General features: G+C 45.6%; 1 non-coding gene across 1 annotated transcript; it reads right to left on the bottom strand.

The window, feature by feature from the left end:
* Positions 1-23389: 23389 nt before the first annotated feature.
* On the bottom strand, positions 23390-23538 carry LOC114887900. The gene has a single exon (XR_003791655.1). It is a non-coding gene; the product is annotated as a small nucleolar RNA SNORA57 (small nucleolar RNA).
* Between the last annotated feature and the right edge of the window lie 1642 nt (positions 23539-25180).

The following is a 25180-nucleotide window of genomic DNA, read 5'->3' on the forward strand; positions in this document are numbered from 1 at the left end:
TGAACATCCTTTTCTGGTTACTGATTTTAATGGAATAGTCTATAGTATTTCAATTTTAAGTAAGATATTGCTGGTCTTCATTATGGTAAGAGATTATCAGGGGACGTCCGTGGCTGTGCGGTGGCTAAGACTCTGTGCTCCCAATGCAGGGGCGCGGGTTCTTGGGGAACCAGATCCCACGTGCCTCTTGGCACAGTCAAGAAAGAAAAAAATAAATAAATAAAAAAGAGATAATCTTACTCTTCCTAAAATTTTAACTGTTAAAAAAGAAAAAAAGAACCAACAGAAATGGATGTGGAATTTTAACAAATGATTTTCAGAATCTAGATTTGGGTGATTTATTTTTCTTATTGATGAACTGTATAATGTAAATACATTTCCTGATGTCAAACCATCCTTACATCGCTAGAATAAACCCTGCTTGAGTATCACTGATCTTTGTTTTAATGTGCTTTGATCCAATTCGCTAAAGTTTTTCTCAAAAATTTTCTGTCCATATTCGAAAGTGAGACTGTCTGTTGTTTCTTCTTGTGTTTATACTGTTCTTGACAGGTTTTGTTGTCAGGGTTATGATGACCTCATAAAATGAACTGGGCAGCTTTTCTTTGCTTTTATGCCTCTCTGCTCTCCTGGCTTTGGGAGAACAAGGCTGGCCCATGCTCAGAGCTTTTCCAGGACCCCTGGTGACCTCCAGCATGTTCCCCGCCCTCTTCTGGACTCTCGGTGCTATTGTCTCTGGCATCTCTCTGCTTCTCCTTAGGTCGTACTTCCCAGTGCACTCCCCTAGCATCTATGCTCCAACTTGAGCTGGCCTCTGGGTGAACCCAGGGGAGGGGACTTCCTTGGCAGTTGGAGGTTCTCGGTGTGCCCCTCCCACTTCCTCCAGGAGCGCCCCCAGCTGCAGTCACTAGCTCTCTCCGGGGCTTCTGTTTCCAGCTCTCTGCTGCCCTCACCTGCCCTCTGGCCACCATATGTGTCCTTATGGTTTCCTGTAGCCAGAGGCATCGAGAACAGGGCTCACTTCCACAGGTTCAGTGTTCGTGGGTGTCTTGAAGCCCCAGGAAGTTCTCCAGAGCAACTGGTTAGAAGTGGATGCTGCAGTGAACAGAACAGGCTGTCTCTGAAGAAAGACAGTGCCAGAATAGATCCAGGACGTGGACTCTGCCCTCACAGGGGAGACATGAATCACATTGCTGACAAAGGACACCTCTGAGAAGGCCTGCTGTGGTTTGGAAGGGCAACTCTGGGAGTCCCAGAGTGCAGAAGGGTCACATTTCATCTGGACCTTTGTCCAACACGAACTGGTGTCCCCAGAGACATCTGGGGCCCAAGAGGTATCTATGACTTACACCTCTACACCCTCCGCCCCCTATGCTGCTTTCGCGTCCTTTCCTGCCACCTGAGACAACTTGTCTGTTCAGGCTTTCTGTTCAGCTGTCAGCTGTGAATGACACCAGATGGTGAGGCCTGAGCTATTCCGTGAACCATCTGGCTCAGGCTGACGCTTTCCTTGCCAATCTCCCCTGAGGCCATTTAAGGCCAAGCCATGGGAGGCACTTCTGTTAAGTATGTTGTTGCTCTCTATTTAATCTCACCTAGTGGTGAAGAGTCAGGCAGATTTGGGTTTGAACCCTGGGAGTGTCACTTACATACCGTGGACCAGTAACTTAACCTCTCTGTGACAACATTCCTCATCTTTAAAATAGGAAAACAACAACTTGTTAGGTTGTTGTGAGATAATAATGCCTATAAAGTATTTGGCCCAATGCCTGACCTAGTATACATTCTATAGATGTTAGTTAAGTTCTTCACAATTCTGATTATTATTTCTCCTGTGAAATCAAGGTAACTCCTTAGCTGACATTTCAAGGCTCTCTACAGCCAGTGTTCAATCTGTCTTTCCAGCCTTATCTCCACTGCTCCATTGTACATATTCTATTAATCAGCCAAATTTTCACCTCCTTGCTTTTGTTCATGCTGTTGCCTTAAACTGACCTCGTCCCATCTCACCATCATTCGCTGAGAAACTTCCCAATTGTCAAGGCCCAAGTTAAATACCACCTGATCCATGAGGAGTTCCTGGCTGCCCCATTCAGAGGCTGTCTGCCTCCCCCTGGAGCGTTACCACTGTAACTGATTTCAATAGAGAACCAGGTGATGAGATTGGCCCCTAAGAGTGAAATTTAATGTCAAAGTTCATGTGACAAATGTCCTGAATTTCCATGGATATGCCCCTCCTGGAGAGTTGATCTCTGAATGCCTCAGGCTTTAAGGGCACTGTTGGCTCCAGAATTTCTCCACGGAGAGGGCTGGGAGGCAATATGGTGGAAGGGGAAGCTAGAGGTGCATGGGAAACACACTGATTTCACTGTGATGTATGTTTGTTAGGGATGCTTAGGGGTGGGTGGTAAGAGGTTGGAGTCAGGTAGCATTAGTCCTACTGATGAACCATGAATATTTCCTAATCTGTGAGCGAGTGAATGGAGTACTTAGACCTTGACAATAACTAAGCCAGCTCTAACATAGGCTGTTCTTGAAAGAGAGAATGTCAACAAACCTGCAAGGAGGTAGTGTGGAGAGAAGCCAGAGTGTTACCATGTGTTGTGCCCATCCACCTCCAGGTCTCTTTGTGAAAGGCCTGCTGGGGAGATGGGACCTTTGCCTAGGTTAGGTGGGCTGGGTTGGCTAGTGTGGGTGAGAACTTGACATTCCCAGTAGTTGAACTAGTCAAAAGGGAGAGAACTGGGGCCTCAGCAGGCAAGGACCTTACTTCTCCAGGGACCTCTCAGGTCTGATGGGCGCTTGGCCTGTATCTGTCTACCAAGAACCATGGGCAGGAGGTCAGGCTAGGGGCAGAGGTATATTCATCTCTGGGAAGTGGGTTGGGGGCTGTCCCCAGGGATTTCAACAGTCTGGCCATGCTTTGGGGTATGAAATTGGGGGTGTGCGTGACCTGGTGTCTAGGCATCCTCCGCCTGAATCAAACGGTTGGGCGAGGAGGCGTACAGTCAAGGGGAGGGTCAGAGAATGACCTAGGCCTGACACAGAGGACTTGAGAGATGTTTGCTCCTTTGAACCCAGGGTGATGGAGTAACCAGCAGAGAGCCTTTCAGAGCACAGTCATGGAAAGGCCTCATTTTGCTATACTCCAGCTTAGGCCCCAGGATCCAGCCCCAACCTCTTCTTTGCATTTTGCTGAAAAGTTTGGTCCTCTCTTAGACTTTAAGGAATATTAGTGCTGTTTTCTAAATATTTCCAGTTCTCCTCTCTTCCAGGCACATGATAAGATTGTACTTCCTGGCACCCTTGTGGCTGGAGCCAAAGTGACAACTTGAAGCCAATGGGTTGGGAATGGAAGGGGTGTGCATCACTTCTAGGCCAGAGCATCTCGTTGCCAATACCAGACCCTCTGGAGCTCTCTTTCTGTCAACAGTTTGGGCAATGTTCAAGATGATGGCTGATCTGTCAGCCTGGGTTCCCAAGGAGGAGATGTAGAGCAGAGCCCCCAGCCATGGACAGGTAGCATAAGAGGGAAATAAACCTGTGTTATTATGAATCACTTATTTCTGCTTCATGGAGGATCCAGTTCCCCTGCACATTCCCAAGTTTTACTCTCTCACAGTATTGGAAGACCTGTTTTTCTCCCCCCAAGACTCTGCTCCCTCTGATTTACTTTTGTCCTTCTCGGTCCTGCTCTTTCTTTTCCTAGTTCTTGTCCTTTGCACACATATCCTTGTGTCCCAGTGTTACCTTGTCATTGCTTAGCTCCATCCTCGGGGCCCCCAAAGTCCCCTCTTGGACCATGAAAAAGGTGGGCACTCCTCAGGCAAAACTGCAGAGGCTGGAGTGGGAGAGGGCAGAGGGTGCGTGGTAGCTTCCAAGATGGCCCTCATGATCCTTACCTCCTGGTATCACACCTTGTATAGTTCCCTCTCACTTGGTACCAGTGTAGGTCTGTGAGGTCAACAGAATATGGCAGAAGTAGTGGTATGTCACTTCTCAGATTAGGTTATAAAAGATTGCAGTTTATGTCTTGGTCATTCTCTCTCTTGATGATTCAGTCCGGGTGAAGCCCTGTCATGAGATGCTATGGAGAGACCTGTGACAAGGAACTAAAGCCTCCAGTAGCCCTGTGAGTGAGCTTGAAAGTGGATGCTCCAATCAAGTCTCAGGTGACTGTAGCCCTGGCTGATACCTTGACTGCAAACTCACAAGACACTCTTTGCTAGAACCACCTTGCTAAGCCGCTCCTGAATTCCTGACTCCATAATACATGTTTGTTGTCTTAAGCTACTAAATTTGGAATAACTCATTATGCAGCAATAAATAACTAATACAGGGCAGGTGCTGGGGAGATTGTTTTGGGGATGTCAAAGCTGAGTACAATAAAGATGATAGATCTCAGCTTAGCCTAGGCCATGTTCCTTGCTCTGGGACGGATTTGGTCACCAGGTGCCTTTACACGTCATTGCTGAGGGACCTCTTTGGACAGCACTCAGTGCAGGGGAGGAGGGGGCAGGAAATGTGAACACAGCTTGGTGTCTTATCCCTTAGAAATATCGCTTGACTCAGTCCCAAGAGACTCACTCAAGCCTGTCTTGTGATAAACACTGAACCCATTTTACAAAGAATGTAAAACATCGGTGCACCACCCACATTACTTTAGGACAACTTTGCTGAGTGTGACACACAGAGAGAGAGCTAGTGTGACCCTGCAAAAATTCCAGCACACCCGTAGAACCCTGTAGAGTACTGGAGACCCCAGAGATGGGTGACACCTTCCATAGGAGTGAGGAACTAAGTTGCTGATGGGGAGCAGTAAGCTGGTGAAATTGGACCTATTGCTGTTAAAGCATCTTCACTTGTGCTTATAGCCTTGCAGGGCTTGGGAAAATTTGGGGTCCAATAATAATAATAACAACAACAAATACTGTTCTTCCACTTATTAAGCACTTGCTATGTCTGACTTCAAAGTAAAATAGTTCATGTACATCATCATATTTTTCAAGCTTTGAAATAATCTATAACGTGGATATTATTCCCATTTTACAGATGAAGAAACTGACATTGCATAACTTGCTTCCTCCAAAAGTCAAAGCAGGGGCCACACGGGCAGGCACCTTCCACTTTTAAAGGCACAGTCCTCTGGTCCCCGCATCTGACGTGGAGGACCCAGCTCAGGTTGTGTTCTAAGCACATGTAGATCTGGCTCCTTTGTGAGACCAGGTCCCCTGGAAGAGAGACCATGCCACAGCCCGACTAAGGCTCTTGGCTGCAGAGAACTGACCTGCTTTTATCCACCAAGTCAACAAAATGTGCAGATGACTCGTAATGGCGATTGGCAGAGGGCATCTGAGGTGAAGATCTGTGCAGGAGCAAATAGGAGTCAAATCCCTGGAACAATCTAGTCACAGCAAATGAGGACTCTGTCACTTTAAGACTGAATTTTAGGCAATTGCGAAAGGAGAGACGGGAACAACATTGCGAATGTGCTGCACGTTACTGAACTATACGCTGAGAAAATGGTTAAGACAGTACTTTTTTTTTTAACATCTTTATTGGAGTATAATTGCTTTACAATGGTGTGTTAGTTTCTGCTTTGAGACAGTACATTTTTTGTTATGTGTTTTCTACCACAATTAAAAATATAGATTTGAACATTTGGGATCTACTGGGTTTAGTCTAGTCACTGGAGGACAATACAAGACAAAAATAAGACTGAGCTCTTATGCTACAGTCATGCTTGTTCTCCAGGGGGTTACAACTTAGAAACATGTGAACAGGGCTCCTTGTCCCTCCTGTTCACTCCATGCTCTGACCCAGTACGCAGTAGGTTCCTTAAATGTTCATTCCCTTCCCATAATATGGAGGGCTCGTGCATGATGGCAGGCTTCCTCCAGAGCAAGCATTCCAAAAGTCCCAGGTGGAAGCTGCAGGCTTTTTACAAGCTAATCTCAGAATGTCACTCACACTGCATTGTTTTGGTCAGGAAAGTCACTAAGGCCAGCTAAGATTAAGGAGAGGGAAATCAGATTCCCCCACCCCCTGTTGTGGTGGCCAGCATCCACGTCCAAGAGGGAAGGAAGGAATGGATGGGGCCATCTTTGGAGACAGGTTACCCTACCAGCAACACTGGGATCTGGGGATCAGTCCTCAAAGTCTGTGATTCTCCCTTCCTCCGCAGCTCCCTGCGGGCCTAGGTAACCCTGCCCTCCTGGACACCTCTGTCTGTAAAGAAACAGATGCTCCTCTCCACTGTTCAACCCTCCAGAGTCTCCAGGGACCCAGGGACTGTGTAGAGTGGGGCAGGGGTGTTTCCATTGTTGGGGAAAGGATGGCTGAGTGCCTCTAGGGCTCAGGGGCAAGGTGGGGTCCATGAGCTGAGTCTTTACATCTTCAGTGCCCACAGCCTCTTCTAAGCCCAACACACAGCCCCATGTACCTGCACCAGCGAGGGCACATCTGCACAAGAGGATTTGCTAAATAACTGTTGTCCACTCTGTATATCCAAGAAGAGTGTCTTTTTAATGCTTACATTTTGAGAGGGAAATCTATCCTAAATGGTATATATCCTCTGGGTCTTTTTAAGCCATCTACAGGAATCATATTTCACAACATGGTGAAGGGGAAGAGACTTGGGTTTTGGAGTCATAAGGATATGGTTTCTTTTACTCAATCAATTAATAAAACATAAAAAAATTAAAATTAAAAAAGGAGATTTGGGGAATTATCATCAGTTAGTAAATGGGATCTGATAGAAGGAAATGACTGTTCTAGGGACTTCCCTGGTGGTCCAATGGTTAAGATTCCATGCTCCCAGTGCCGGGGGGGCAGGGTTCGATCCCTGGTCAGGGAACTAGAGCCCATAGGCATGCCGCAGCTAAGAGTTCGCATGCCACAACTGAAGATCCCACATGCTGCAACTAAGACCCGGCGCAGCCAAATAAATATTTTTAAAAATGACCGTTCTAATGAGGTTTCATGTGGGTCTGTGTGGGATATGAACTGACAAGTTGAGGAAGTGAGTGAGCAGGTGAGACACGGTCAGGTCATGGCAGGGAGGATGAAATCAGACCATCACAGAAACTCTACCTGGAGCCAGGACTGGAGAGGAGGGTTTGTCAGTTCATCCTAGGCCCCCCCTGTGGCCATGACACTGTAGTCACACTTAGTCACAGTCACTGTGTGTATATATATATACACACACTGTATATATATTATTATATATAATGTAATTTTATATAACTACTATATAATTGCAATTGTTATTGTATAATAATGTAATATATATTACATTATGTAATGCAAGTTATGTTTTATATATATGTGTGTGTGTGTGTGTATATATATATATAAAATTAGTAAACAGCAATATATGTTTGATCACATAGGATGGGTTTGGGTCTTTCAAATGATCCTTTTGCCACCTTTACAAAGTCCTGGGTCACGGAGGCCTTTCAGGTTTGTGCAGGAGGCAGGCCTGCACAGGTGGTCCCGCAGCATTGTAGCCATCGTTCCAGGGCTGAGCTCCAGATGAGCAGCTCCTGTTTCTGTCTGTCTGGGCTACATGTTAGACCTGACCTGCAGCAGAGCACGGAAAGCCAGCAAGGCAGAAACAGCCTGTGTTCCTGATGAACTGGTGGGAGAATCCAGACTCTCTTCTGCTCCTGCAGGCTCCTTGGGAGGTGGGATCCTGACCCGGCTCTCAGAGAGAAACCCTGTGGCTGATGAGGTAAGTGACAGATCTGGAAACGGGTTTGGGAATCTTGGCTTCTTCTGAAAGGTATGAGGCCCTGGGTGCTGGGGGTGGGCAGTTGGGAAGGGAGCTGTGGCTCCTGCTTTTTGCACACTGAGAAGCAGAAGTCCTTTAGAGATACGAGGTCTGGCTGAGAGGTGTGAAACTGAAGTGCCACCTGCTTCCCAGGCCCTTTGAGCGCTATATTTTTTTCCAAGGCTCTGGGATGGTATTTAAGAGTAATCCTCTGCCTAGCCAGCTTTCCCACCCCACCACCAGGGAGGACCCTTACCTTTGATGATGCCACACCTAGCACAGGATCTAAGAGGGGCTCCACACCCCGTCATTCCTCTCCTGGCTCAGTCCACAGCTGTCTCTTACCTTCATTATAAGCCCTATGAGGGCTTATGTCTCATTCCTGTAGGAAGCTTCTGTAGCTTCTCTTTCCCTCCCTCTCTCCTTGTGCGTTGCATATAATATATAATCTAGGGTACCAGTGACCATTTGTCCCTTGTCCCCAGATGCTCCTCAGCAGTACTATCTTCTCCTTTGCCCTATAGACCAACTGCTGTGGCTTTATGACTTTACAGTGTCAGCCAGAGTTCTTAAACTGCAGTTTATCATAGTCTGTGGTCCCCAGGTTCTTGCTTATCAAACTTATCTTCTTAATATGATTAATTGTGCTTGATCATTCTGACAACTCAGGATACAGCTTACTTATATCATGTGGGTCTTTCCAGTCTGAAAGATAGATGCTAAAAGTTTTGTGTACAGTAATGCAAATTGGCTACAACAAATAGTATGTTTCAGAGATAAAACTAGTTTTAGATTAAGGATGCAAAACTTGAGTGTTTTTTTGGTCTCCAGATTCTTGCTTAATTCCTCTCTCTGGAAATCTCCCAGATAAATCACAGCCAGTCATATTCATGCTGCACCTCTCCCCAGAATAACCAGCATGAGAAAGCAGAGTTAGAAGGGCCCTGGGAGTGCATCCTTGTATTATGGATAGAAAAACAAAACTCCTGAGGGGACAAGGGCCTTGCTCAAGGTCATGGTTTTGAGTCAGGGCCAGAGGTCAGCTCTCCTGCCTCCTGGGGCCTCTGTGGCTCAGAAGGCCAGCCTGGTGGCCTCTTTCTTCATGAGGACTGAGGTTTTGAAATGACCTCCCTCTGGCCCTCACCTTTTAGGCATCACATCTGGAGAGGCAGGTTGATGGCTGGGCCAGGACAAGCGTGTCTGCTCCAGGGCAGGATGAATGCTCAGGACCGGAGGAAAAAGATCTGGCCTAAGGGAGTGGAGACAATAGCCAGGAGCCCTCTTGACATTCTTTCCATGCAATGCCTTCTCCTGTCAAATAGTAGTTTGACAATGAACCCAACGTACAAATAGTGTCCTGCTGGAATTCACCCTGAACATGAACTTTGTAAAATGTTCACGGCCATCAGAACTCCTTGCCTACCCCATGTAACTGTCTTCTGGCAAGTTAAGATTTTTTTTTTTTTGTGGCCTCGGGGTAATGTTTTTCTCATCAGCAGAGGCTGATTCCTGCCTGAGTCCTGACCAAGGCCGCCGGCTGAGTGCCACGCTGAGTTCTGGCAGGGAGGAAGGTGGTAATGCTGCTTTAGGAAGCTGTTTTCCAGGCACTGCTCATTTGATCCCCAGTGAAGCCCTGGGTGACAGGCAGGGAAGTCCTTATTAGTCCCTAGTTTATAGGAGACACTATAGCCCAGAGAGGATGAGTGATTAGCCCAAGGCCACACAGCTAGTGAGTTACTGAGATTGGGGGAGTTTTCATATTCCAGCTCTGCTCTTTACCCTGAAGAGCATTTGAATCTAGGTTTACCTACTTACTAGTTGTGGGATCTTGAGCATTACTTAACCACTCTGCCTCAGTTCCCTCAGTTTTAAAATTAAGAATATAGCATGACCCTCATTGGAATGTTGGGAGATTAAATGAGCCAATCTATGTGAAGTTCATAACCCTGTGCTTGGCAGTCAGTAAGTGCTGAGTAATGTTAGAGATTGTTATTATTCTCAAGTCTGGCTCTGCTCTGAGACAGGGCAAGTCTCTTCTGAACTCAGATGAGGATCCCTCCGGGCAAAGTCATAGCGCTGCAAAAGGCTTAGAGGTAATCCAGTTTGACCACTCATTTAATTTTATTACTATTTTAAAAATCTGGCATCTGAAGACCATCATATATAATTACTCTTGTGATACATAGTTATTAGGCACACACAAGGTCAGTGGTTCACATCAATAGTTGAAATTATTATTGCACTGACGTAGGCAAATAAAAAATTAATTTTTCTCTTTTTTGGTTATTTTTTGTTGTCTGTAATAGAAATCCATGTCATCACATTTCTCTATTACATGCACCATTTAATCCTGATCATATGCACTGACAATGACTCATATTAAGAGACAAAAATAGAAAAAGAAAACAGTATTGCTCATAATATTCGGGAAGTGGGGGGGTGGAAATGAGATGAAGCAAAAGGGTGTTAATTTCCTTACCTTTGATAGCAGCCAATCAATTGATACTGCTTAAAATTGAAGCTTGTTTAAAAAAAAATGCATAGCGATTCAAGTCTCTTAATTTTTTTCGTAATGTGTTTTCTTAACCTTAGAGGTATCTTTGAGAAATATCTCCTGTGGAGAATAAATGAAGGTAGGTAATTCCATTAGCTTTACTTCAGCATTTTATACCTTTTACTAAAGGGTATGTGAAGGGTGATCCCTTTTTAACTGACTATTTCATTAATATTCATCCATCCATCCACCCATCCATCCAACCACTCTCCCTTCTTAGTTACCTGCCTATCTATCCTTCTCTCTGTACATCAATAGAAAGAATTATCTGCAGTGATGTTTACTTATGTTAGCTATGATTATTTTGATTATTTTGAGGTGAAGGGATTTTGAAGATTTTTGAATAACTTCTTTGTGCTTTTCACTATTATTTGAATTTGTTATAATAAATATGTATCTGCCATTTGCAGCAGCATGGATGGACCTAGAGATGATCATACTAAGTGAAGTAAGTCAGACAGAGAAAGACAAATATCATGTGATATCACTTATATGTGGAATCTAAAAAAATGATACAAATGAACTTATTTACCAAACAGAAATAGACTCCCAGACATAGAAACCAAACTTATGGGATATATAAGATAGATAACCAACAAGTACCTACTGTATAGCACATGGAACTCTACTTAATATTCTGGGATAACCTGTATGAGAAAATAATCTAAAAAAGAATGAATATATGTATATGTATAACTGAATCACTTTGCTGTACACCTGAAACTAACACAACACTGTAAATTGACTATACTCCAATAAAATTAAAATTAAAAAAAAAAAAAGAAAACAAACTTATGGTTACCAAAAAGAAAGGGGAGGAGGGATAAATTCGGAATTTGGGATTAACAGATACATATTACTATATATAAAATAGATAACCAAAAAGAACCTACTGTATTGCACAGGTGACTATATTCAATATCTTATAATAACCTATGATGGAAAAGAATCTGAAAAAGAATATGTAATACATATGTAGTATATATTATATATATAGAAAATGAATCACTTTGCTTTGCTGTACATCTGAAACATTGTAAATCAACTATAATTCAATAATAAAATTTAAAAAAATGTATCATTAAAAAAAGTATTTATTTATTTGGTTGCTCTGGGTCTTAGTTGCAGCTCACAGCCTCCTTAGTTGCAGCTTGCTGGCTCCTTAGTTGTGCCAAGCGGGCTCCTTAGTTGTGGCATGCGAACTCTTAGTTGCAGCATGTGGGCTTCTTAGTTGCGGCATGCATGTGGGATCTAGTTGCCTGACCAGGGATCAAACCCAGGCCCCTGGCATTGGGAGCACAGAGTCTTAACCACTGTGCCACCAGGGAAGTCCCTTAAATGTATCATTGTTTTAAAAATAAAGGATTATCTTAAAGAAGAGGAGACAAGCTTCTGGAGTTCCCTAACATTTGGGATTTCCTTGCCCTTACCACCCTTCCCCACCCCATATACTCCAGAACCAAGTCTTTCATGCTCACCCGATACCCATGGTGGTCCTATACTAGGCCCCTGCTCCCAGAGCTCATGTCAGAAGTCTTCAGTGATGGAGAACTTGAGTTGCAGAAACTTTTTGCAAAAAGGCTGTGAATAGCCTGCCAGGGAGGCATGTAACTGAGGGAACATGGCCAAGGACAGGGAGACAAGAAAAGAGTTTTGAGTCGCTGACATTTCCCCATTTTACATATGATGAGACCAAGCCTAGAGGGGAAGAGTGACTTGTTCAGTGCCAGCCAGCCTGTCACACACATCCAACGCACCACTTCAAAGGCAGGCAATATTTTTCTCCAAGCCCTATTAAATAAGGAGACGTGGTAAGGCCTCAGGCCCTCATTCTTGATTTGGAAGATGGAGAAGGAAGGGTAATGTCAGGGTGTGAGATAGGGATTGGGGCCACAACCTCTCCCTCTCCAGCAGCTAGTCCTATTTTCCTATTAAGTCTGCCAGAATTAGCAACTGTAGGGACTACAAGACCCCCTGGAGGCATCTACAGCAGCCACTGCACTGAATGTTTACAATCAGGGAAAAGGAATCCTGGACTGATATTATGTCTGGATTTGAGTGGAGAAGATTCAGAAGACTCTGCCAACCAATTATTGTCTTCTCTACTCCAATCAGGGCACATGGCCTGTTTCCCTACATTCTAATAGTTTTTCACATATCTTTGGGGGTGGGGTGATGGCTGGGGTGAGGATGGGGCTCTTTCACAACTCTTGAGGAGGGCAGCCCCTATTCAACTCTTGTCAGCACCTGCCTGGTGGACAGCTCCACAGCAACCACCAGATCTCCCCATCTCAACGGGGCCACGGGGCCACTGGTGTTCTGTGAATGGTGGCTTGTCTTTCTCTTGTTATTTCTTCTTTCTTTCTTAAAAGAAAGAAATCTCCCTTTGTTGTAAGGGAGATTCGATTCAAGAGGTTTTATTCTTTAGGATACACAAAACAATATATAAAAAGGAATATGAAATTAGTCTGAATAAAGGATTACTTTGGCTAATTATAAGAGCCTGACTGATTGAGTTAGAAACAGCTCAGGGATTTGCATGTGTGTAATAGCTCAGGAATCTTCTATAACAGGATTTTCAGATCGAAATCAACATCAAGGATACATCATCTTACAAAAATTGTTTTGGGCTACTTCCCAGTGCTAATGCAATATGGGAGAGGTTAGTTGGACACTGAAATCTTATCATTTCAAGGATATGCTAATGTTTTAAAGCTAATGTTCAGAATATTTGAAATCTGGGATGTTCCAGAACATTCAGAATTATGATTATCATGCCCATAACCAGCAGTCTAGAATGACTCAGGTAGAAGAGAGAAGTCTAACTGGAAATGGATGTCCTGGAGCTGTGGACACCCTGGAAACTAAAACACTTGAGGGTGTACAGAGATTTTCCTGCCAGGAGTGAACAGAAAGCTTTGAAAAAATGTGATTCCATCTATTGCTTCACTTAATAGGCGTGGAACATTGCCACTAAAGCCTGTAAAAATGTGTATGGCCAGGTCAGGTACTGGCAGGAGAGGCTGATTGGCTTCCATTAGGCTCTTCATAAAGCAGCGTTTACTTGGGGAAGTCACCTTGGCCCCGAGTCTGGTTTTCAGCCTGGCAGTCTTGGAAATGCAATTTTGTCAATACTGAGGGTGGCTTCATCTCACTCAGAACAGGGTTTCACTGTAGGTGAAAGTAAGTTTCACCTACTTTCCAGGTGTTCATTGGCAATGAGAAAATAAAGCTCTTTGGGGGTCTGGCATTTGCTGCTTTCAGTCAGTATCCCCTCTTTTTCTATAGAAAAACCATCTGGAAGCCAGGTCATAATCAGAAAGTTGCTTGGTGAGTTTGGACTCAGAATAAGGGGAGATAGTTTTATGATGGCGAGTTTTCATGGCAACAGGTTCTGACCAGTCATTCCCCTCATGTCTAGGATGGGGGGGAAACTGACACTGAAGCTGGATAGGTTAAGATCTTGGGTTCAGAAGCTGACCCTCTCTGTTTGGGTCCCTCCTAAGGCAAACCCTGAAACAAGGATTTGAGTGCAAGTAGTTTATTTGGGAGGTGGTCCCAGAATCAGTGGTAGCAGAGTGGGGAAATGAAATGGGGAAGGGAAGGAAGCCAGTACAAGTATGTGATCAAACAAGTTACCATGGTGGGCAACTGGAACTTAATCTTACTGGGGACTCTGAGAAGCAGTGTACAGTGTGCATCTCATTGTTAACCCACCTCAGGGGCAAGAGATCCAGGTTCTTTATCCATCAACTATCATAAGTCATTGGTTGAGTGATGTTTCTGACCACAGGGTGGAGTTAAGTAGTTAACTGGCTGACATATCCAGCCTACTGTGTGTATGGATATGTCACTTATTTTCCAGCCTGGTGGCCAGAGAAAATCCTCAGGTCAAAGGACACAGGTGAGGCAGTTAAAAGATGGTTTGATGGGCACCGAAATGGATGGTGTTAAGGGGTTAGAAGTGGAGCACAGGTAGCACATGCTACACCCTCTCCATCCCTGTATTGTAGCAAGTCATAAATTGGGTACTGTTTCTGTTTCCATTTATGCTCATACTTTTTTTTTTTACTGTACTTGTATCAGTGACCAATACCCTTTATGACTGATTCCTTCTTTATATTTAAAAAATAATTCGTTAAACCTACTTAATTAGATTTTGCTCTTTCTACTCCTGATCCCAGGAATAGTCTATGATTATAGCTTTTTACATGTTTCTAGTTTTATTGAGAATGTGAAGATTTTAACAGTTTAATTCTTAGAATTTGGGGAGTGTCTTGCTGATGACCATGTGTACTGCTTCCAGGAGGTGGGGATGGGGGGGAGGAAAAACACATTAGTAACTGGAAAAGGAGGAACATTTAGAAACAGAGTATTTGATGTGTTCTTAACTTTTTATGAAACTTAACCACAGACTCTTGAGTTCACCTGGAAGAGAAAAGACACAAGCCTAGCCAAGAACATTTTGAAAAAGAACAATGGCGAGGAATATGCCCTATCAAATATCAAAATATACTATAAAGCTACAATGATTAAAACATTGTGGTTTTGGCATAGGAATAGACAAGTAATTCAATGGAACAGAATAGAGAGTCCAGAAACAGAGTCATCTATATGTGTGAGTTTAGCATATGATGAATATTTCAGATAAGAGGATAAAGGGAGGGGAATAGGGTCAATTATATAATAGGTGGTGTTATTAGATATCCATTTAGAAAAGAATTAAGTTAGATCCCTATCCCACACATATACAGAAATAAAATTCAGTTGTGGAAGAAATACTAAAGAACAAAAATTAAAACATTTTAGAACAAAATATATGGGAGTATTTTTTAAATCTTGGGGTGGGGAAGACCATTCTAAGTAAGACAAAAATTTAGAACCTGGAAGAGGCTGGCAGATTTGACTACATAATATTGAAAACTTTTGTGCAAGCTAAGACACCATAAACAGATTACAAATGCAAAAGAAACTCTGGAGCTCTGTCCCCCACTCTCTAGTTCTTATCTTTCTCTGACTCTCCTCTTCTCAGCCCCTGGCCACCTTTCCGAGCCTCTGCTCTCCCTTTCTCAGTCTCTGATCCTTCCTTTTTGAGTTTCCCCTCTTTGAGTTTTCGTCTCTGGGTTTGTCTTACAGTTTCTCTCCTTGAGAAAAGTCAACAGGTCCAAACAGTGAACTCACACATGGATCAAGAAGGTAGTAAAAAAAAAATGGTAGAGTTTGGGGAGAATTTGCAGTATATATCAGTATATAACAAAATGTTGAGATTCATAAAATATATATAGCAAACATAAGCCTGTATAAAAGGCAAAAGTGCTATTAGAAAATTGGATAAAGGATATACACAGGCCATCGGAAGATGCTGAAATGGAAGTGGCTTAGTGGTTCTCTGGTGTACCTCTGATTCCCTCTATCAGAACAGGACACCCATTGCCCAGATTCTGGGAGTTTCAGTGCCTCCTGGCTCTCAACTGAGTCCCCCTATAGAAGCTGTCATTTATTTAGAACAAAAGCAAATGCTGTAGTTCCTAGAAAAGCAGTCACACAGAAGTCTGAAATACACTAAAAACGGTGTCATTGTCATTTATAAATAAAAGTGGTCTTTACAGCTGCCACCATAATTGTGCTGATTTCAGTCTTATTTATTTATTTAGGCAAAGGAGAATTTCCCTTTGCCTTTTACACCGTTTTAAAAAAATATATATTATATACATATTTATTTATTTTGGCTTCACTGAGTCTTAGTTGCGGCACACAGGATCCCCATTGCAACATGCAGGATCTTTAGTTGTGGCACGCGGGCTTCTTAGTTGCGACATGCACGTGGGATCTAGCTCCCCCAGCCTCCTGCATTGGGAGCACGGAGTCTTACCCACTGGATCACCAGGGAAGTCCCAGTCTTCTTAATTTAAACACTTAATTCCCTTTCCACATAAAAAAGGGAATTACCTAATTTGCATTTATGTTGATTACATTTTATTGTCTATATCAAGTCTTTTTTGCTATTTGCTTGCTTTTATATCAAATGGTGAGGTTACTGAGAAATCTGCTCTGCTCTCCCTACTCTCCTGGAAGAAGATCTGACCTCTTTCCTGTCTAATGACAGGGGCCAAGGGCCAGGATAGGGGGCAGTGGTTGAATGCCACTTTGGGATCTGACTGTCCTCAGAACACAGAAACACCGTGTGGACTGGAGCAGAACTGCAGTTACGTGCGTGGGTCAAAAGGAAATGTCCCTGACAACAACAACAGCCGGGCTTGTAACTGTGCTTCCCCTGGCAATCCTGCAAAACCATGTGCTCATCCTCACACATTGCTCCCCAGTGCACAGTGTGATAGGATGTTTACCGCTCACCTGAGCAGTTGAGGTCCAGAGGGGCCAAGGTCCAGAGGGGACAAGGAGGACAACGGCAGGACTTGAATCCAAATGTCAGACCATACATATTCCTGAATGAGGGCATGACTCCCCTAAAAAGCTGCCCCCTTTCTTTATGCTCCTACATACAGGCCCTTGTTCGTTCCCAGTTACGCCAGATTTGAAGTATCTCTGTAACTCTTGGACTATTCTTGTAACACCCGGGTGGAGTGTAGAGTGGGTACAGTCTACCACCAGAAATACCTCTTACTCTCAGGGGTTCATGTACACCTGTAGAGTCCAGGAGATTCAGCAAAAGATTTAATTGTCTCATCAAATCATTCATCGGTCCTTACAGAAGTAGCCTTAGATGGGCAAATGGGAGTGTTCCCTTTGTTCTCTTCACCTCCCTATGATCCTGTTTCTTTTCTCTACTCCTTGGCCTCCCCCAGGGTCCTAACTCCATTCCAGAGCTGTGGCATTATATCCTGAAGTCTTCAGGTCTTAATGTCTTTAAAAATCAGCAGAGAGAAACATCTATAAAAGAAGTCATCCTCTTTCTAATATTGATTGCCCCCTGTAGCCTGGGTTTTTTGTGCTAACAGAGTTTCTACCACTCTACTGTGACTATCTAGAGACAAGCCTTCCCCAAAGGAGGAGGCGGGGTTATCTGTAGGAAAGAAGTGGACGAGGGGGAAAGAAAACCTCATGCAGTTACCACGTCCCTTGGGTCCATCTCCTCTAGCAGATGGTGGACTCTTTGAGGGCAGGGATTTGCTATCATCCCTGCTACGCCCACACCAAGCATGGGGTCTGCTGCAAAGTGAAAGCTCAGTGAGCACTGGATGAGTGAAAACACTCGCGCAGAGAAAAGCAGACCTCAAGAGCATTCCGGAACCCAAGCCTCCTTCACGCGTGGCTGGTGTGACTTCTTTTGATTCATTCATTCAGCAACATTAACAACTATCTTCACCAACCCTGGGCCAGAGAGAACAAGGCTCCCTCCCTCATGTCAAGGAGCTTCTGAGTGGTTCTGGAGGAATCAGATGAGCCACACAATCACAGGACTCTCTCATTGCTGGAGGACGGGGGTCCACAGAGTGCGTTGGGAGCTCAGAAGAAGGGCCTTCATCCAGACAGGGGAATTGGGAAAGGCTTGACATTCTTTTTAGAAGCTGATATGTTCCCGGCCAGAGATGGGGAGAGGGTGAGGAGAGCCAGCAGAGAGGGAGCTGGCCGGCAATGGGGCCAACAAAAAACTTGGCTATCTTCACCAGCCTCTGGCCAGGAAGGGGGAGTGAGAAGCCTCAAATGGAGCTTTGACACTGTTTTTCTTTCTTCTGGAGAGCTGCCACGTGCCGCCACAGAGAGCATTTCATGGGTAGATGCATATTATTCCAGTGTGTTTATCTAGGAAACCGGAGCCCAGCTCCAGCATCTGGTTTTCAGCACAATCCTGAACGCAGTCCAATTTTCCAGTTGGGTTAATGAAAATAAAACCTGGGAAGCTGTGGGCTAGCTGCACTGGGGGTGAGTCCTGGGCTCACACAGGGTCATGGGCTGCAGGGCCGGAAGGGCTCGGGCAGGTCATGGATTCCATGGGACTGGCCGTGAGGCTGGCACCAAAGACAACCTTGCACAGGAAGGGACAGCTGCCAGCCTGGCTCCAGGGAGCATCCCTCACAGAGGAATGGATGTCTTTGGATTCCATCTGTCTTAACCTGACAAAAATTGACGGAGCATCTTCTGCAGCCAAAGCACAGGGCGGGGGTGAAATGCAGATGTGAACCAGCGCCTGCCCTGGCCTCCCGGAGGGCAGTGATGAGCGGGACCCATGACAGCCCTTGTCAGCACTCACCACTCAGAAGCTGTCTGGAAACTTGGGATCTGGGAGGGACATTTTTTTTTGTTTTTAGTGGTTTTAAAAAAATTAATTAATTAATTTTTATTTATTTAATTTTTTTTGGCCGTGCCATGCAGCATGCGGGATCTTAGTTCCCCGACAAGGAATTGAACCCTCGCCCCCTGCAGTGGAAGCGTGGAGTCTTAACCACTGGACCGCCAGGGAAGTCCCAGGACCCATTTTTAAAGGCCACCTTAAAAAAAAAAAAGATACATCTGGGCTTCAGGGAGCCCTGAAACCCAGAGCTAAAAGTGCACACAGCTCTCCTTGCCCTCATGGCTGCCAGTTCCTGCATATCTTTCTCATTTTCCGGTCTCACTGCAGGTTGGATATCTCTGCTCTCCAGACTGCACGGCGAGAAAACATGATTTCCCACTGCTCCTGAGTTCACATGAGCCTCCTTTTCTCTCTCTTGCTTCCCCAATTCCAGATTCCTTGAGAAAAGGTGTTCACTGGGCCTGGTAGGGGACAGGCTCACTCCTGATAAAATCATCTATGGCCAGGGATCAGGGTCACCTGTGTAAATTGAGGGAAGGGGAGCCGACCCTGGCTTGGGCCTCTTCTTACGAAAAGTGCTTACAGTAAGATGCACATCACAGACAGCTTCTCCTCCACCCACTGTACCATTGTGAATGAGACAGGACAGGGAGGCTCGCCTGTGAGTGTCGGAAGCAGGGCTAAATCCAGACTCCTAACTCCCAACCCAGTGCTCTTTCCACTACACCCTGTTCCTTTGGTCCTGATGCGAAGCCAACAATTGTGAAATAGACTCTGCCCATGCTGTTTCCCCGTGGGAGCAGCTCCAGGATGAGCAGTGTTGATTAGAGAGAATTTTGTTGGCAGAGCTTGGAGTGAGCTGGGAGCCAAACACCAGTGGTGTGGCTAGTTGCAACCCTTGGGGAAGCTACCAGAAGGTGTGTGTCATAGGTCCCGGATAGGGTGATCTCTCACAGAGCTGTGAGGCTCCTGGGGGAAGGATGGCCCCTTATTCTTGTCTACTTTACCTGGAGGCTACTTCTTAAGACAGAACGAAGGGAAGGCCAGGGCAGGCCTGGGAGGAGGTGCCTCTTTCTCCTGAGTCCTGGCTCAAACTAGCGAGCCATAAAATGGCCTTTGGTGAGGGGCTTCACTGGTGGCACAGTGATTGAGAGTCCGCCTGCCGATGCAGGGGACACGGGTTCGTGCCCAGGTCCGGGAAGATCCCACATGCCGCTGAGCGGCTGGGCCGGTGAGCCATGGCCGCTGAGCCTGTGCGTCCGGAGCCTGTGCTCCGCAACGGGAGAGGCCACCACAGTGAGAGGCCCTCGTATCGCAAAAAAAAAAAAAAAAGGCCTTTGGTGGAGAGACCTTTCCTTGAGGCTAGAGAGGAGAGTCCCCAAGCTAGGCTAGACAGCTAGCTCCTGAAGGACCCCGCAGGGGAAGGAAATTGGGTATCTGCTGGTCATCCAAAGCACCTGACAATGACATTTTTCTTTCATTCCACCATCTTGGTGTGAGAAGTGACGCTGATGTTTTCTGGGATGCTGTCAGTGTTGCGTACACCTTGCTCATCTTCCTACTGGTACGCCTAGCATGGGGAGCACCAGGCTGGGCCTCTGGTTGGGCTCTTCCTGCTTCGCTGTGTTGGGATATCCATAGACTGGGCTCCTACCTTGGTCCCTTCTTCCTAGTTCACTTGGTAATACTTCCCTGAACCCAGACTGCCTGGGGCCCCACATCCACTTACAACCCTTGAACTGCTGTCCATTTCTCCAGCCACTGATGCAGGAAACCCTGGGAACCATGATCTACCTTCATTTGAGTCTACTTTACCTCTCATCTCTGTCATCTCTGCCTATTGGACTGGCTGTCTTAAATACTAATGCCAATCAGAAATGCCTTTTTTTAGCTGGGCTGGAACCCACGGCTCGGGGTTAATGAGGGAGCCCTCTCCATCTTCTCTTGTTCCTCTCCTTGGCCCTGCATGCTTCCTCTGTGTGCCCATTCTAGTAACGCTTAGCGTGGACTGTGCTTCCCACTAGACCCTCTATTGGAGTCTTCTCTCCTTTCCTTCGGTTTCTCTTCTGTTGGTTGTGAGGGCTGCTGGGGGTCAGTGTGCAGCAGCCCTTTCCCCAGGGAGCTGATCTCCTAGTGTACCAGTGAGGGATGCTGACATTTTAGAGTCTCGTCTATCATGTAAATATGTCCCAGAATATTACGGATCATCCTAGGTCAGGACAATCATCAACCAACAGGATTAACCAGCATCTAAACAGCTCTGTCAAAGGTGAAGAAGGAGAAAAGCAGACTCTATTCCTCGTTCTTTTGATTTTAATTCTCCCTCCCATGATGCAGGCAGGTTTCACCTGACTACACTCTAGGCTGACCTTTCACAGTCCCTTTCTCAATCCAGCTACCGAAATGACATTGTTTACATCCCTGAACTTGGGTCTGTAAGGTTCCTGCAGATGCAGGGTCCGTTCTGTCTAATCATTTCCTCTTCCTTGGACATGGTTCCTATAGATTTTTGCCCAAGGCTGAAATTCCCTCATCCACCTACCCACCCACCCACTCATCCGTCCAGTCACTCAGTTAATGCTTCTGCCAGTTTCTGTGCTGTGCAATGAGAACACCGTGATAAACAAGTCAGACGTGGTTTCTTCCCTCAGGGACCCTTGTGCCCTGCCTCTGTCCCCTCAGCACCACTTAGCCGGAGTCACTGACGTGTCCACCTCTGGGCCTGGCCTCATTCTTGTGGGGATGACAGAAAAAAGCAGGGGAGATGGATGATAAACACGTAAACAATAATTAACGCTAGCTGGCTAAGTGTTATATAGGAAATAAATGGGCCAGCTAAAGAGAACAGCAAGGAATTAGAGGGGAGACCTATTTAGAAAGGATGTTGGGAGTAGGCTTTCTGAGGAAGTGACATTTAAGCTGAGATCTGAAGGATATGGTGGAGGGACAAAAATGCGCAGGCAGCAGGAAATAAAATATGGTAAGGCCCTGAGATGGGAAAGAAAACGTGTTCCAGGAATGGAAAGCAGCATGGCTGAAGTACTGCAAATGAGAACGTGGCATGAAATGAGACTAGGGAGGTAGGCGGGAGACATATTAATGCACAGCTTTTTGGTCATGGTAAAAAAGTTAGAAAGGGAAAAGGCTTAGATAAGGGCTGATGTGATCTGATTTATATTTTTGAAAGATTACTCTAGCTGCTATGGGGACAGTAGATTGGAGAGGGCCCCGTGGAAGCGGGGAGACCAGGTAAGAACTATTGCAGTCTTTCACCTGAGAGATCTGATGTCATGACACTGGAGACGCATTTTGGATATAGAACAGGAAGATCAGATGTGGTAGGCAAGGAAGACTCCATGTTTGACTCCCATGTTTCTGGCTTGAGAAACTGTGTGAATAGTGGTGCCATTAACAGAGATATGGAGACTGCAAGCAGAGAAGTTTTGGAGTTTGAGGGAGGAAATCCAGACTTGGGCATGTCTATTAGACATCCAAGTGGGTCAAGTAGGCAGTTGGAGAAATGAGACTGGAGCTCGGAGAAAAGGTTGGGCTGAAGTCAGTTTAATCAGTGCTATCAGCACCTGGAGAATAATGAGACAGGAGGACACTTTCTATCTGCTTCCCTGGCAGCTTTGCACGAGAGCTAAGGACTTCCATGCTGCCTTGAGGAAAGAGGTTGGGGTGTGGGTCCCAGGATGCCCTTCTCATAGGAGCAAGGGCTCTTGGGTTCCTGCAGGATCAGGACTGTGCAGGAGTAGTGATTCAGTTGGGGCAGGGAACTTTCTCTTCTCCACTGGACGAGCCTTTTCTAGGATTGCTCTAAATTCCATTGATTATTTTTTTGCTTTGCCGTGGAAACACTTTTTATGTAAGCCCTCTCAGAAAGTGACAAATCGTGGAAAAATCCTCTTGGATATGGATTCAGCAAAGGCAGAGATGGCACATCTTGCTCTGTGGTGTGGAGGTCATCCCCAAGGATGCGCCAGAGGCCAAAGAGCTGGAAAATGGATGCAGGTGGCCAGGCTGAGTCATTGCAACTCTCCACTCCTAAGAAACCATACATAGCTTCACGTGATATGGAGGGAGGGCAGAGGGGGGGCACTCAGATGTGTCTGACAACCAAGGCAGGAAGGGAAGAATTGGACAAGGAGGAGAAATGTTATTTCTCTGGAGCAGGAGAACACAGTGTGCTTCTCCCACCAGGAGGAATTTTCCTGCCTAGGGCTCCATTCTCTCCCATGGCTGAGCTCTCTGGGATAGAACACTGTGACTTGACCCCAGGGACCCTCCAGTGGAGGTTCCTGCTGCTATCATTCTTGACTTTATAGGACACATTTGGGGAAGCAGAGTCCTGCCCCTGTTCCCATATGCAGAGCTTCCTGAGCTACTTCTCCAGGGATGAAGTGCCTGCTTCTGCTCCTCATTTCTTTGATTTATTTCTCCCCACTTCCCCCCTACCCTGGTCTCCTTTCTTACATCTTTATTTCCCAACTCTACCTCACAATGGAATGAAGTGGTGTGTAGGGCCTGACGCGGTTGGCCATAGCTGTAGAATGTTGATGGTGGGAACAGAAAGTGAGGAAAGAGCAGAGAATCTTCTATGCACCTTGACCCAAGAAGGTACCTCTTCAAGCTCCAAGGTTGCAATACTCAGTAATCAAGGAGAAGGCACAGGGTGCAGATGAACTTCTGGTGGGCCAAGAGAAGAGGGGCAGCTGTCTCCATGGGCACATTTGCTACAAGACCACATTTTTCTTGTTTTCCATTTTTTTCCATTTTTTTCTTTTTTTTCTTTCTTTTTTTTTTTCCCCTGTGTCCCGGCGCTTGAGGATAGAACCTGCGAAATGGAAGCCGCTGGTACCGAAGACATGACGCCAAGGGGGCAGGAGCCCTTTCCCTCTACCTCCGTACATTATGTGGACCGGGACCGCACGCCCGATCCCCGCCAAGAAAAGGAGGGTAAGACCACTTTTAAGGTGGCATGTTGACAGGACAGTTGTCAAGATTATAAAAAAGAGAGATTAATGGAAGCAATGTGGAAAGCACAAGCATCAACGAGGAGAGATGGTAGTCAACATGTGGCCCTGGTGGTCCTTCTTCCTCACTATCCTCTCCCATCCCCAGGTGCTTCTCCCTAAGGTTAAAAGCTATCCCTCTCTGGGGATGAGACAATGTAGGGAACCAAGGCAATGGCTGTTGAAAATGCAGTCACAGAGGTTTCTCTGGGGCGCCTAGTGGCCCAGGAGTGGTGGACACAGGAGCTCTGGATGCCTCCCCCTTTCTTTTTTCTCCACTCCTTATGAGTTTTAAGGAGTTAGCACAGCAACCCTGGACAAACACTCCAATGGCTTCTCATCTTTCTCAGAGTAAAATCCAAAGTTCTTATCACTAACCTAAGACCCTTCGTGACTTGGTCTCCCACTGCTTCTCCTACTATGTTCTCTCTGTTCACTCTATTCCAGCCACACTGGCCTCCTTGCTGTTCCTTGACGATGCCGGCACATTACGCCTCAGGGTCTTTGCATTTGCTGTTCCCTCAGCTTGGAAAGCTTTTCTGAGACCTGTGTGGCTCACTCCCTCATTCAGGCTGCTGTTCAAATGCTACCTTAACAGAAAAGCTTTCTCCAGGCATCCTCCCTAAATCAGACACCTCCCTCTGTCACCTCTCCAGACTATCCATCCCTTACCATGCTTAATTTTTCTTCATAGCTCTTTATCATCCTGTAACATCTTACATATCTTTCTGTTTGTTTCTTGTCTGTCTTTCCCTGCGTGAATGTAACTATTCACTACTGCATTCTCAAAGCCTAAAACAGCATCTGGCACATGTAGGAATTCAATAAATATTTGTTGGGTGAGTGAATGAATGACTAAATCTCATGGAAGTAGAGGTTTGGGTGACTCGCTAGCATTGACATGTAATCTGCACAGTGAATGTTTGTCACAGTTATCAACATTTTCTTCAAATTAAATCCATTTTCTAGTAATCTTGTCTCATCAGTGCAAGAGACCTCCTCAGTGTTGGGCCGAGAGCCAGGCTATTCCTGGAAAGGTTTGCAGGGCAGGCCAGCAGTGTGATGCTCGAGCTGGGCCCCTGAGGCCTGAGAAGAGGGCCATAGCACTCCTGGGACTTTCATGATGATGTCACACTTATTTGAATTTCCACGTAAGGAAGCCTGGGCTATGTCCCTCTCTGTGGATGAAGTGGAGGGAAGGGATGTATTAGTCAGGGTTCTCCAGAGAAATAGAACCAACAGGACACACACACACACATGAGTTTATATATTATTTATCTATCTATCATCTATCTATCTATCATCTATCATCTATATATCAAGAGGTATCAGAAAGCTGTTTGGAGCACAGACAGGAGATGGGTAAGACTGGAAAGGGGGAGTCAGTTAAGAGGAAAGAATGGGAGATGAGAGAGGTATAGATTTGAAGAAAGAGAAATTGAGGGAGTGTCAGCTGAAGACCCCTGCCTCAGTAGAGTAGATGCAGAGGCTATCCTGAAAATGCTGAGGTTGGCAAAGGAAGTTTTGGGGGTTTGAAAGGAGAAGATAAGGGCAGCCTGTTGGCCAGAGAAGTGGGGAGACTCCTG

This window comes from Monodon monoceros, unplaced genomic scaffold (assembly GCF_005190385.1).
Source record: "Monodon monoceros isolate NGI ecotype Baffin Bay Population unplaced genomic scaffold, NGI_Narwhal_1 Super_Scaffold_7, whole genome shotgun sequence".
Classification (NCBI taxonomy): Eukaryota; Metazoa; Chordata; class Mammalia; order Artiodactyla; family Monodontidae; genus Monodon; species Monodon monoceros.